Raw genomic sequence first — 12,035 nt, forward strand, 5'->3', positions numbered from 1 at the left:
TCTAGAGATTTGGTTAAATTCCTCGAGCACGACGCCAGCTGCCAGCTGTTGTTTACTGTTGTACATAGTAAAACCCGCGACGGAACCAAAAAAGGACAACCGCGATACTTTTTATCTGCCTCGGGTTTTAGTAGGTGCGTACCAATGTTGCCTGTACTTGTTTGTTTTCTGCCAGTTTAGGCGAAATAAGCCACACGCTTGTTTCGAGCGGTTTAAATTTGAATAAATAATAACCAACGCACAAAGAAAACAAGTTTTAAGTACTTTTTGAGATTTTTGAAGTGACTTTTACTATTAAACGACTGCATGCACTTGAATGTTCAATTCAAGAGTTTATAAAACGTGACTACCCCATGCTTGTCACCTTCCAACAGGGTGCTAACTCTCAATGGCTCGAGCCCAGTGGGTAGTTAGGTAAGCCTGTGGGGTAGTTACAGCCGTCAAAACGCACGATGACAAGGGGGGGTGCTCACTTTTTCTTAGAGTGTAGGCGGTGCTGGAGGCCTGGCAAGACAGGGGCGTCCCCCTGTCTTTTTCATTCTGTCTCCGTCTACAGCTCATCATTTACGCATTCACCTCTAATTAACCCGCTGGAGCTAACACCCGTGCGTTCGCAATCACAGCAGATGTGGTTACTCAAGCTGCGCGCTCTCGCTCTTTTTCTTTTTTTTAATGTTGTCTCGTCGACAGAGGACCGAAGTCTGCGTCGCTTTAACACTTGACACTTTTCTTTTTAGGGGGGACGGTAGGATTTCAATTTCTTCCTGATTTAGCTTTGTTTTCTTTTCAATCTTTTGCCGGGCCTTCAAAACGGCCCTCTTTCTCTCCTTCAGTCGCGCATCTTCTTCGAGCAGGTCGTTCGGAGGCTCCTTTCGGGAGCGGCTTTTTCAATGGCTCTCGCGTGTCGAGTGGACTGACCTGGCTGCCTGACGACGTTGAAGGGCGGTTCTCGGGATTGTGCGCCTGTGCGGCGACCTGTGCGAACCTCTCTTGTGCGGCCGTGGAAACGGTCGACAGGTATGACGGGCTCGCTTGCTCCGAGTCGAATGTTCGTGTCTGTCGCGAAGCGAAGATGATTATTTTCCACACTTGAGCGTGCAATTCGAATCGCTCGTTCTTCCGCCTTCCGACGCGACGTCTCCCTGTCACGGTGTTACGTGACATGACACTATGACGTTGTCGTGACTACATCCGCGAACGAGAGATCCCTACAAATGTTTTTTTTTTTTTTTTTTTTTTTTTTTTTTTGTTCGTGCGGTATCGCTAATTCTCCGAAGGCGGGTTTTTTGATAATATATGTGAGCAGGCGACAGCTAGCAGCACTCGAGAGTGCTCCGCGAGGAAAGCACTTGTTGATCCGTTCCTCCGAGTCCTAGGTTGCACCTTCTCCTCAAACTTCTGGCGAATCTCCGACACACTCGAACGATATATCGCCGCGCTGAAAGGGCCCTGCTGCTGCACCCATGGTTTGAAACTCGGAGGGATCGTGCGCGTGGGTGCGGCAGCATAGATCGAGGCGGCCGGTCGACCGGTGGGCACGGATGGCGTGACGGCCGTTCGACGTCGGCTGCACGCGCTATTTGCGTCCCGAAGGTTGGAGGTCTTCCCCGGCCCTCTCGGGTGAGCTGGATCGCTCCGAGACCTTGGCCGCTGTTCAGGGGCTGCTGTAGCACCGCCGCCGCGGCCAAGGCCGACGCCGAACCACCTTGGGCCGCGGGGGAACGACGTCGAAGTCGCTTTGTTGAGACACCCGCTGGCTTCGCCAGCCTCCATCCGCGCACAACCCCCTTTTTTTTTTTTTTTTCATTAAGGGGACAATATAAATAGCGGATACGGCTCCAGTCCCGTGCTCGTCTCGTGCCTGTACGAGCGTTGCGGAAGGACACACATATGTTCTGTTTTGTTTATTTGAATTGACATCCACCCGTTGGTCGAGTCATGGTGTGGGTTGGAGCGCTTTGGCGACTTTCGTAGGGGACGCTCGATGTGTACATTGTACGTGTAGCGTTGTTTCGAGACAACACGATTTTGTAGCCTCGGGCTCGACTATATACCGTGATGTGCGTTGTTGTTTTGCAATTTGTCGGTTAGACGCGCCGTGCTTCTAATAAGGCGCGTACTCTGGGCGAGAACTGGGGTATAGGTTTCTCGTATTCGTACAACTTCTCGAGCGCTGTAACTTGTACTTGCGTTTTGTTTTTGTTTCTGCTGTTAAGTGTACACTTCGAAGGTAGTATTTTTTTGTCACGACGATGAAGAAGACGGATTGAAGCTCCTTGTCCGTTCCACGGGTACACAGATAACATTCGCGATAATCTGAGTTACAGAATTCACTGGCTTTCATCGTAGTCTGAGCGTAAAAGAGGTTACATTTAACGGGTCCTCGATCTGGTTTGATTCTGCGAGGTTATTAGGGGAGGCATTCGAGCCTTCCGAGCCGTTCGTGTAAACTAAATCTGGGAAAAGGAGGTGTGCGACGTCGCTTTGTGCTCGCATAGAAATACATTTTCTCAGAATCGAGATGCCTCGGAAGGCTCAAGTTTTGTTTTTGTTCCGTATATTGACCCGCGTATGCATGCACGACCCCCGTAACAGCTGCCGACTGCGCTTTTCGCGAATTATTGTAATTATAAAACACCCTATTTTTTTCTTTTTTAGAAAAATTACTTCTTTTTTTAAAGAAAACGCAGGTTGCGGTTTTTCCTTTTTTTGTGTGTGTTGTTTGCGCTTTCTGGTTTGTTCAGGAGCATTCTTTCTGCTAGTTGTGCAATCTGATTGGTTACGGAACGATAATAATATGCTCGTTTCAGTGTTGTCTCTGCAGTTACATTCTTCTCTGCGGTGTTGGTCCGCGGTGCTCGCGTTCAGCGCATTTCGAGACCGAAAGAGGCAGGTTCGGTTCACCGCGCCACAAAGAAACCTCGGGATTAGCCCGTTTAAGTTCATTTCCTGTTGCGGCGTCTCTGCGGCCCCAAAAGAGAGACGGCCCTTTCCTGGTTCGCCACGCGCGGTTTGGTTTCCTTCAGTAAAAAAGTATTGTTTTACCACAGGCGGCGTCAATAAACCGACGCTCATTGACGCTGTTACGTGACGCTGCGGTGATGGCGCGTCGGGCGCACTCCCGGTCGGGTGATGTGGGCGGAAATCGCCATGGGGGACGACGGGTATTCCGGTGTTGTTTTGGAAGAAACCAGACTAAAACCTGCCTTGTCGTCACAACGTCGTGGCTGAAGCCGTACCAAAAGAGCGGGGAAAGTTGGGAGTCAAGTTTTCATGTGTTTTCTGCCTGTTCGGTTCGTTCGAGAACGTGGATGAGTGCCGTGAAAAGGGAATCTAGACACCGTAGGACAATACGTAACTGACAATATGGAACGTAGATAAAAAGCGCGACGCTCTGATTTGCTCAGAAGAATTGATTGTTTTCAATACGCTACATATATTATATTTTGGCGGATGATTTTTTTTTATTTTAGTACAAAACAAGCGCACTATGAGAAAGCGTCAATGATAGACAAACAGTGGATAAAGAGTATTTGGGGAATTATTTCGGCGGGAATGGTTTGATTTAAATCATTATAGTAAAACCGCCGTGCTTTAAATCCCGATTTTGATCATCTCGATTTGTATTCTCCAGCTTACTTCGAGACACTTGGTCCCACTTTGTCTTCCGTCGTACTTTGGCTGCGCGTCTACGCTCGAGGCCGAAAGTATTATCGAAGGAGCAATTGTTCGCGTTGGAGACAGGAGGACTTAAAAACGTCCCTGACGTTTTAATCCTGTCAAAGCCTACAGCCACCTGTATTATATTTTTTGCCATTTGTTTACAGATGAATGTGTTTATGAACATATTGTACTGCGGGAAATTGCTCGGAGTCGCCAGAAAACTACCTTAACTATTGTCAACGTAAAAAAAAAAAAAGAAGAAAACAAAGTAAACAAATTGCTTTTGCGTTATGACACAGCCCTAATTGGGCCAATTTGGTTCACGACCACATTCCGTCGTCGAGTCTAAATGTGAAACGTTCGTCCGTGGTCGTTCTCCGACGCGTCATTTGACGAGCGCTTCTTGTACCTTTTCCTCCGCAGTTCTGGCGACCGTGGCCCAGGAAATGGCGAGGAGCACGGAGTCGACTCTGAGCGGTGGCACGGTCACGGGAACCTCGAGGCCGGAACCCAACTTGGATCCGTGAACAGTAAGTACCTCGCACGATCGTGCGGCTCATCATCGTGCGGGCCTGGGGCGTTGGCTGCACGGGGCCTCTCGGAGCCGCCCTTCTTGAACCCGGTACGATAGCCAGAAACCCGCGGATTGCTCTTATTTTTTTGTGTGTGTGTGTGTGTGCGCGCCATGGTTTTTAAGGATGGCCTTTGAAGCCGCGCTGCTTCTACACCGTCAAAGGACAGTCTGCATACACTGTCTAAGGTCCATAGTAACCCTGAGACGTAGGAAAAATATTAAAAAAACGGACAGTACAACGAAGTCTCTGGTTTCTTTCTCGTTTGTCACAATAAAAAAAAAAAAGAAACTGCCATGTTAGAAGCAGGCGTATGTCAAAGCTGCTTGGAACCTGGTTGAGGCGTGTCCGCAGGCGATTCTGCCATCGTGTCGGTAGCGGACAGCGTGTCTTCTGTATGATCTATAACCAGCAATGGGACTGAGGCTCGAGGCACTTTTTTTTAAATTTGCCTTTTAGTCAACTTTTGGGGCATACCTTAGAAGCCATCTTTAGGGAATACCTAAGGGAGAGCCTTTAAAAAAGAAAACATTAAACTCACGAGGAAAAAAAGAAGTAAAATGTCAAAATCACAACCGTACAATTTTTTTTTTTTTGCAAAGTTTGTTTGTTCGTTTGTTTCGAACACAGTGTCACAAGGAAAAAGGACAAAAGGCAGATAGGATCTGCCTGGCGAGGCCCAGTCCCCTCAGTACGCTGCATCAGCAGTCAATGGGACAAAAAAAAAAAAAACGAGTACAAAACATCGGTGGAAAAAAACAAAAAAAACAAAAAAAAATACATCGGCAAGAGACAGCAGTGCAATATCATAGGTACCAATACCTCGACAAGGATGAAAATTCCACGTCATATTTTATGCAGTAGCTAAAATGGACCTGGTCACAACACCATACACAGTGTATCTGGAGACAAATTGACGTTAAAAATTTATTCCGTACGACGTGCGAGAAAGTGCCTTTTGATATCGTATTTGAAGCTTCCACGTGAAACACTATTTAATATTATTCCCATACCATCTGGATGTGTGTTTCGGAATTGAGGTATCAAATATGCTAATTTCTGGTTTCCATAAGTTGTTTTTAACCAAGGTATCCTATAGGATTCGTGCCTTAAATTGTATTGTGTATTATTCCAAAACAATGTCTCAAAAAAGTCGTTTGGTCGTTAATTATGTCGTTCTCTATGTATATTGGAAGTTTTAGATGAAACATTTGGTTAACGTTAGGGAAATTGTGCTTTAGAAAGCACGAGGTAGTATGGCCCATGAAATTTAGATTTTCTACGCATCGTATCGCCTTTTTTTTTTTCTTTTTATTTTTGCGTGATAAAAAGCTTTGAGGTTTGTTTTAGTTGTCGACCCCAGACTAATAAACAGTAATCAAGATGAAAAGGCACTAAAGAGTAATACAATTGCTGTTTTAACCAACTTTGAATCAAAGATCTAACTCTGTGTAAGATGCCAATGGATCGAGATATGTTCGTATGAATCTTACTTATACATAGATGGTGTCCATATGTAGGAGGGCCAATTTTTTTCAATTTGCAGAAGGAACTCGGCTACGCGCTTCCATTTCGGGGTCCATATGTCTCGAGATAAAAGTGCGTTTTAGAATTTCTCCTAATCTCAATCTGGTATGGCGCTAATCTTTCTCCTTTTCTTTTATTTTAACGAGAAGGAGGGGTATTTTTGTAATAGACGTGTCCTATTCAGGCACATAAAACGTTGTTTTGGGGGGATATAAAGTGTCCCTTTAAGGCAGTCCCGGAGGGGAGTACCTGTTGCGAGGCATTTGCTCTTGGCTTTGCTGCCGGGTAGCACACAGGAGAGAGAGAGAGAGCGTGTTTGTGATTTCCAGAGAAAACGCTGGAGCGATGCCGCCGCACGACTGTCATCATCGTTTGCGTTTCGAATTGCTGGAACGGTGTCATCTGATCTGTGCAGCGTCCGTCCCGCGCGCGCGTCTTTCCCAACCATCGCACGATGTGAAACGGCGCTCGGGCTTTTCCCAGTAATTCTTCGGAGCCGCTCTGCGCAAGAAAGGTTCGCTGGCTTTGTTCGTTCTTTCCGAAGTCCGCAGCCGAAGACGTCGCATACACCGACGCTACCCTTTGTTTTGATACGACACCCCGTGGATTTCAATGTCGCTTAGTGGCGGTTTTTTACGCAGCTCCGACAGTTTTATATAGATTGTGTGTTCGATGGCTTTTCTCTAACGCTGAAAGGAGCCGATGGTCGGGTGAGGATCGAACCACGTTCAGCTGAGCGGTGACGCCTTATTTACGTGGTTGTGAGCTGCCGTACCTGAGGTGCCTTCGTATAACGGAGCTTTCCCCAAATTACCCAAGTACAAAGGAGAGTGCCGAGGATGTACACGCCGTGCTTGCGCTCGCCTTCTCTGAATAAGATATTCCAACTAGATTATAAAAAATTAGGCGCTGACAAACACACGCGCAAGTTGCCATTTGTTCTAGGTTTTTGCTTTAGAGCAGTTACTGCTACAGACGCTGGCACTTGTAACTACACTCGCCCATAGTATATAGTCCTTGGCGCTGGACTAATTAAGTAAAAGAGTCCTGACGACCCGGATGACGCGAGCGCGTCTCTGAATACGCGATAAGCGAATGCCGGAAACTCATGTGTGCGTGGAGCCCTTCAGTCCGGTCGTACCAGAATTTTCGGTATGGCGCGAGAATAATTAAAATGGTGGTAAAAAATGGCGCGCCCAAAGATCAAATAAGACTTCGTCGCTCGCGGATTTTGCCGATACGTGAGAAAATGGTCTTTCTTTTCTTTTTTTTTTTTTTAAGATCGAACGACAGGTTGGTTTGTGCACCCCTGTAAACGGTTAATAGGTCAACTTAGCATTTGACCTCCTCTACTTTGAGGGACTAAAGGTGCAGAACCTGCACAACTTTTTTTGTACGATGAGGCGTAGGAATGACAACGAAACAACCTGTCGTTGAGACACTATAGGATTGTGGTGCAGTTAATAGTTTTCTTGACTATGTACGTGCATCATTTCGTTAAAATTTTGCCAAAAACAAATTCATTTTAGAAAGCTGGTCCTTCCTTAAAACTCTTTTTCTTTGCATTTTTTGTTTTGTTTTTTAATGTTAGAGAAATGTTTACGGCGCTTTCATCAATCTGATTTTTGTCTTCCTGCCTTCGAGAGCCATGGTACTCGATATATAGAGGGACTGTATTCGAAACCACTGGCAGCTTGCCTGCATTACTACATAATATTGAATCAAAGGCGAAAGCAAAATATGGCGAAAGGAGCAGCTGTGTTTGATTGGAGTGCGGGCATCGCTCAAATACGAGACAAACTGAACAAACTGAATGAGCACTTCGCTTACGCTGTCGTCACCTGGTCCAAACGTCTTTCCGCCGATAGTCTGTATTCTGAATCGTGGCTCTTCATGTAGCCCAGCGTTCTGTGCTTTCTCTAATAATAAAGGTAGACCCGTGGCACGAACGTTTTGACGGAGATCAGGTGCAGTTAAAATACAGCTAAGTGAAACTTGTGGGAAACGTGCCAGAACTATTTTAGAAAGGAATACCATGCTTTCATCGACGCACTGGGCAAAGTGTGAAAAAGACTGTTCTAAAAAGAAAAAAAAAAGAACCCCAATCGTGCATATCGTGCACCTGCAGCCGACAGGCAAGAACCATCGAGGTTCTATACTCCCGTCATAACCGCCAGTTAGGAAGCTTCGTGCTGCAGATGTAAGTTGCGTTGATGAAAACTCGAGGAGAGAACGTTGAAAGCACGAGGCTCTAAATGCGACATGGGGTGAATAATATCCCTCGATGTCGACGCTTGCAGCGCAACGCCGGCCTGGTTTCTTATTCGGGTGCTCGACAGTGAAAACCTGTCCAGCAGCACTTGTCAGTCATCTTGCCTTGTATAAGCTATCGAAGCAAAATAGCGCCTCGCCTGCGGCCACGCGTTATTTCCTCGTTTAGTAAGCTCACTGACGTAAAGCTGTTTGTCGGTGGGTACGTGGGATGTGTCCAGCTTTAACCGTTTTCCATGTGTCGCGTCCACGTGCTTCCGTCCGGCTTACGAAATGAACGAGGAGACCTCGTTTTTCACGGGCGATCAGCGCGGCCTCGAAGAGTGTCACGGCGAGCTGGCCCCGTCTAGTTTCTCGTCGTCCGAGATATTGGACGAGGGCACGGGATGCTTCCACCGCCGTATACATAGTTTTGAAGCTGCTTTGACCCGCGAACGTGCGATAGATCGGCTGTTCTGGATTATCGTATCTCGGCTCGCAGTTCGGAGAAGTGGAACGTATTGATTGGGAGCTATGAGCCCCGTCCATAAGCAGCCACAGACGCGCGCGTCCCGGCAAAGGGGCGCACAGCCCACAATTAATGTGACCAATTGCGAAGCTGGATCGACAAGCGCGATGATGTTGCTTCGAAAGTTTGAAGGCTCGAACAACGTTTGGGGGGCGTACTTCAAGAAAGAGAGAGAGAGAAAAGGAACTTTATTTTAAGACAGCGCAACCCCGAGACTTCAGGTAAGCAAAAGACGACACGACAATGCCCAGTCGCGTTCGCACTTCAAGGTCGCGCTTGCCCATCAGGTCATAGCTCGGATTTCGCTCGGGTATAAAGTGTTGGCGCTATGCGCTGGAAACATCTTCAGAATGGAAACACCGTGTGAATGGTAGCGTAATTTGCGTAAAAAGTCACAAAATAATGGCTCGTCAGTGTACCGTCCAGTTCTTGCTCAAAAAGGGAGCGAATACGTGACCTGCAAGACGTATGAGCTAGTGAAGTTGAAAACGAAGTTTGAGTTTGATTTGGCCTGTATCTCATAGTTATGAATGGCTCTCCTGTTCTATCCGACCATTGCACGCGTCAGTGGATCCCCAAGTGGTCGAAATTAATCACCAGTCCTCCACTGGGACGTGTCTGATGCCCTTCGTTGGTTTGGCACGTAAAATCCCCAAATTTGACCCTGACGTCTCCGACCAAATGGCTCACTTGAAGCGGTCAGAGTTGCATGACCCAGCTTGTTTTGGGTCGATCTCTCCGTTGAGATCCGGGTAGCAGTAGTCGTGGCATGTAATATGGATATATTATTGGATAGTGTGTCGCAAAACTAATATTTGAAAAAAATCTTTTTTTGTGCGTGTATTTTATTTAGAACGTTGAAGTATTTGAATAAAAAAAAATATTCACTCAGCGTCTTCGGCAACTGAAAGTTTGACTCTCTTCGTCCTGTGGCTTACCGAGATTAGCGTAAATAATGTTTCAAAGTCACAACGTTTCCCGTTTCTTCGTTTCATTTACATCGATGACAGATTGCAAGGCTGAAAACGTGCGAGTTATAGGTAGATTCTGTACCTCGCACTTGCGATCCTGCTTCCTGAATGCGTGAAACGAACTGTTCGGAAGAAAAAGGGAGGAAATTTATATTAAATCGTGCCGTCGCTTTACGCTATTCTGGTGGGCGTACTGCGTGCAGGGAAATGGTGTCGAGCGAGTTACACCCATTCCCATTTGTGAGAATAGAACCGCAACAGCCAGGACCCAGGAGGTGGCAATGAGTCCAGTTTTACGCTCTACTACGTAAGTTCTTCAGCTGACGTGACCACCTTTCGCATCGTGGCATCTGCTTTGAGCAACAAATTAAGGACAAAGTCACAGTGATTCTACAACGAGCCCCTGGTAACTAATTCGTGCTCACAAAACGTTCTTCTACGCGGCCGTGCAATAATAAAGCTTTAAATGCCTCACTCTTTCTTTCTTATATTGTGCACACAAGATGCGTGAGCAGTTGGGTTCGGTGATAGGTAGGCCGGCCGCGCCGAGACAGCACGGTGCCCTCTGACTCATGTAATGATATGGGGTTCTTGGAAAGACGAACGAGCGCGCAGATTTCGGGTGAGCCAGGTCTCGTCGGCAGCCTTGTGTTTCGCCCGTGCCCTGGGCTACAGGAGATGTCGGCGACCCGTTTCGAGCAGTGCCCGGGGGGCATTCCCCGCAGCGGCTAGCGGGTGACGCGTCGACGCACAAGCGTGCGTGGGCTCCGATTCTTGAACCCCGCTCTCTCGTAACGAGCGGGGACGCTCTATTCCCGCCGCCTGCTGTGAGAGCTCCCCACCATCTCCCTCCTCGGGCATACCTTGAGAACTTTCTTTTTTTTTCTTTTTCTTCTTTTGGAGTACTTTTTTACTGGCTCGCAGTCCAAACAAAACGTGAGTATAGTCGAAGCTAATGAGCAGAACTTAAAAAAAAAAAGGAAGTGGAGGATCTTAGAAAATTTCGACGAGCGAGGGGACGTATGGTTACCAGAAAAATGAAGGCTAAACACAAAAATGGACGTGGACGGACATGTACACTCCCGGCCAGTATGAGCTGAAACATGATGTGCAAACGTTTGCTGCGCGTAGCCACTTTGTTTCTTCTTATAGGGCGCCGGGAAAGGGAGGGAAGGGGGTTAAATGCATGTGTATATTTTAGGGTCGGCTGTATTTGGAGGGGGGGAAAGAGAAAGAGAGAGAGGGGCTGAAGCTCTGTAATCCTCCCCCTGGGTACACGACTGCTCTATCATCTCTCGAATTGTCACGTTCAAGGATTGAGACCTAAGCTTCTCGTTCCAAGTCAAGTTTGAACGGTAGCTTCTTTTAAAACTATAGCAGAAAAGCCGAAGAAGCATAGAGGTTGTCTCAGCTCATATTGTCCGCGTTAGTGCAAGCTTCCAGTTCATGGCGATTTTTATTTCATGCCAGCAGAACTGATCTTGAGCAAACCTGGTTTGGGAAGGTAGAAGAGAAAAGAGCCAGCGGAGAAGTAGTAGAAAGGGTAGGGGGGGGGGGGGGGGGCTTTTGCTTGAGTCTGCCGACTCGAAATAAATGTTGTTCTACGCTGGAAGCCTCTACATCAGGGCTCTCAAACTCATTTGAGCGCGGGGCCCAGGGAGCCCATTCCCAAAAGGTCGAGGATCAACCTAAGGGGGAAAGGGGAGGGGATAGAGAGAGAGAGAGTGTGTGGAGGATTTTAAGAAAAAACCTCATGCTCCATTTTTTTTTTTTTTTTAACTCGCAGTGTAGTACTGACATTTTCAGCTTTGATTTGTTTATAGGACTAATTTGGGTTTTTGCCTGATGTGATAACAAGATTTAAAATGGCAGCACTTCTACGAGAGCTATCCCACTGCCGTTTTTTGTTCACCAATTGATTCGGAACTTATTCAAGCTCTAGATTTATGTAAAAAAAAAAGGAGGAAATCTCTTCATATGTCAGCGCTTTGTTTCCTGGGGATTCTTGATAGCAGCAGTCTAAAAAAAAAATACTTGTAGTTGAATGGCGATTTTTTTCTGAAGGCGAAAATCTCAAGCTCTTAGCTTTATCTTTGACCATTCCACTGCTGAGCGAGAGTTTGTGCAGCCAAAGTGTGTCCTTGAGCGAAGTGCTCGCGCTTGCAGCCTAAAAGCGAAATTGTGGTACAGATGACTAACGTGAAAAAACTTGGGGAAGCAAAATATAAAAGACACAAGGCAAATAAAAACAGAAAAGTAACTGGTAAATACGTTATAAGAGCAGAGCTATGTTTCGAACGGAAATATATCAGCAACATGAGATCGTTATAGCGCATGCCATTTCTTGCGCTCAAGGCATGGGAACGAGGGCTCAGAGCCCGTTGCTCGCGGGCCGCGTCCCAGCGACTCGCGGCCCGCGTGTTTGAGACCCCTGCTCTACATATCCGTCTTCGTCCCATTTCATGGTTAGCTCTCATTCTCTTAGGATGACCTTAGTTTCTTCAGTGGCTGTTTAAACGAAAC

At 46.9% G+C, this 12,035-nt stretch overlaps 1 protein-coding gene across 1 annotated transcript in view; it reads left to right on the forward strand.

Moving 5' to 3' along the window:
- Window positions 1-12,035, forward strand: part of LOC8033400 (protein FAM214A) — a 134,034-nt gene that overhangs the window by 44,670 nt on the left and 77,329 nt on the right. Inside the window, exon 2 of the mRNA XM_040221876.2 lies at window positions 4,087-4,193. The gene's annotated coding sequence lies outside the window, so the exon portion shown is untranslated. The remainder of the gene's footprint in view (window positions 1-4,086; window positions 4,194-12,035) is intronic.

Source organism: Ixodes scapularis, unplaced genomic scaffold, assembly GCF_016920785.2.
Source record: "Ixodes scapularis isolate PalLabHiFi unplaced genomic scaffold, ASM1692078v2 PGA_scaffold0__279_contigs__length_252992795, whole genome shotgun sequence".
Lineage (NCBI taxonomy): Eukaryota > Metazoa > Arthropoda > Arachnida > Ixodida > Ixodidae > Ixodes > Ixodes scapularis.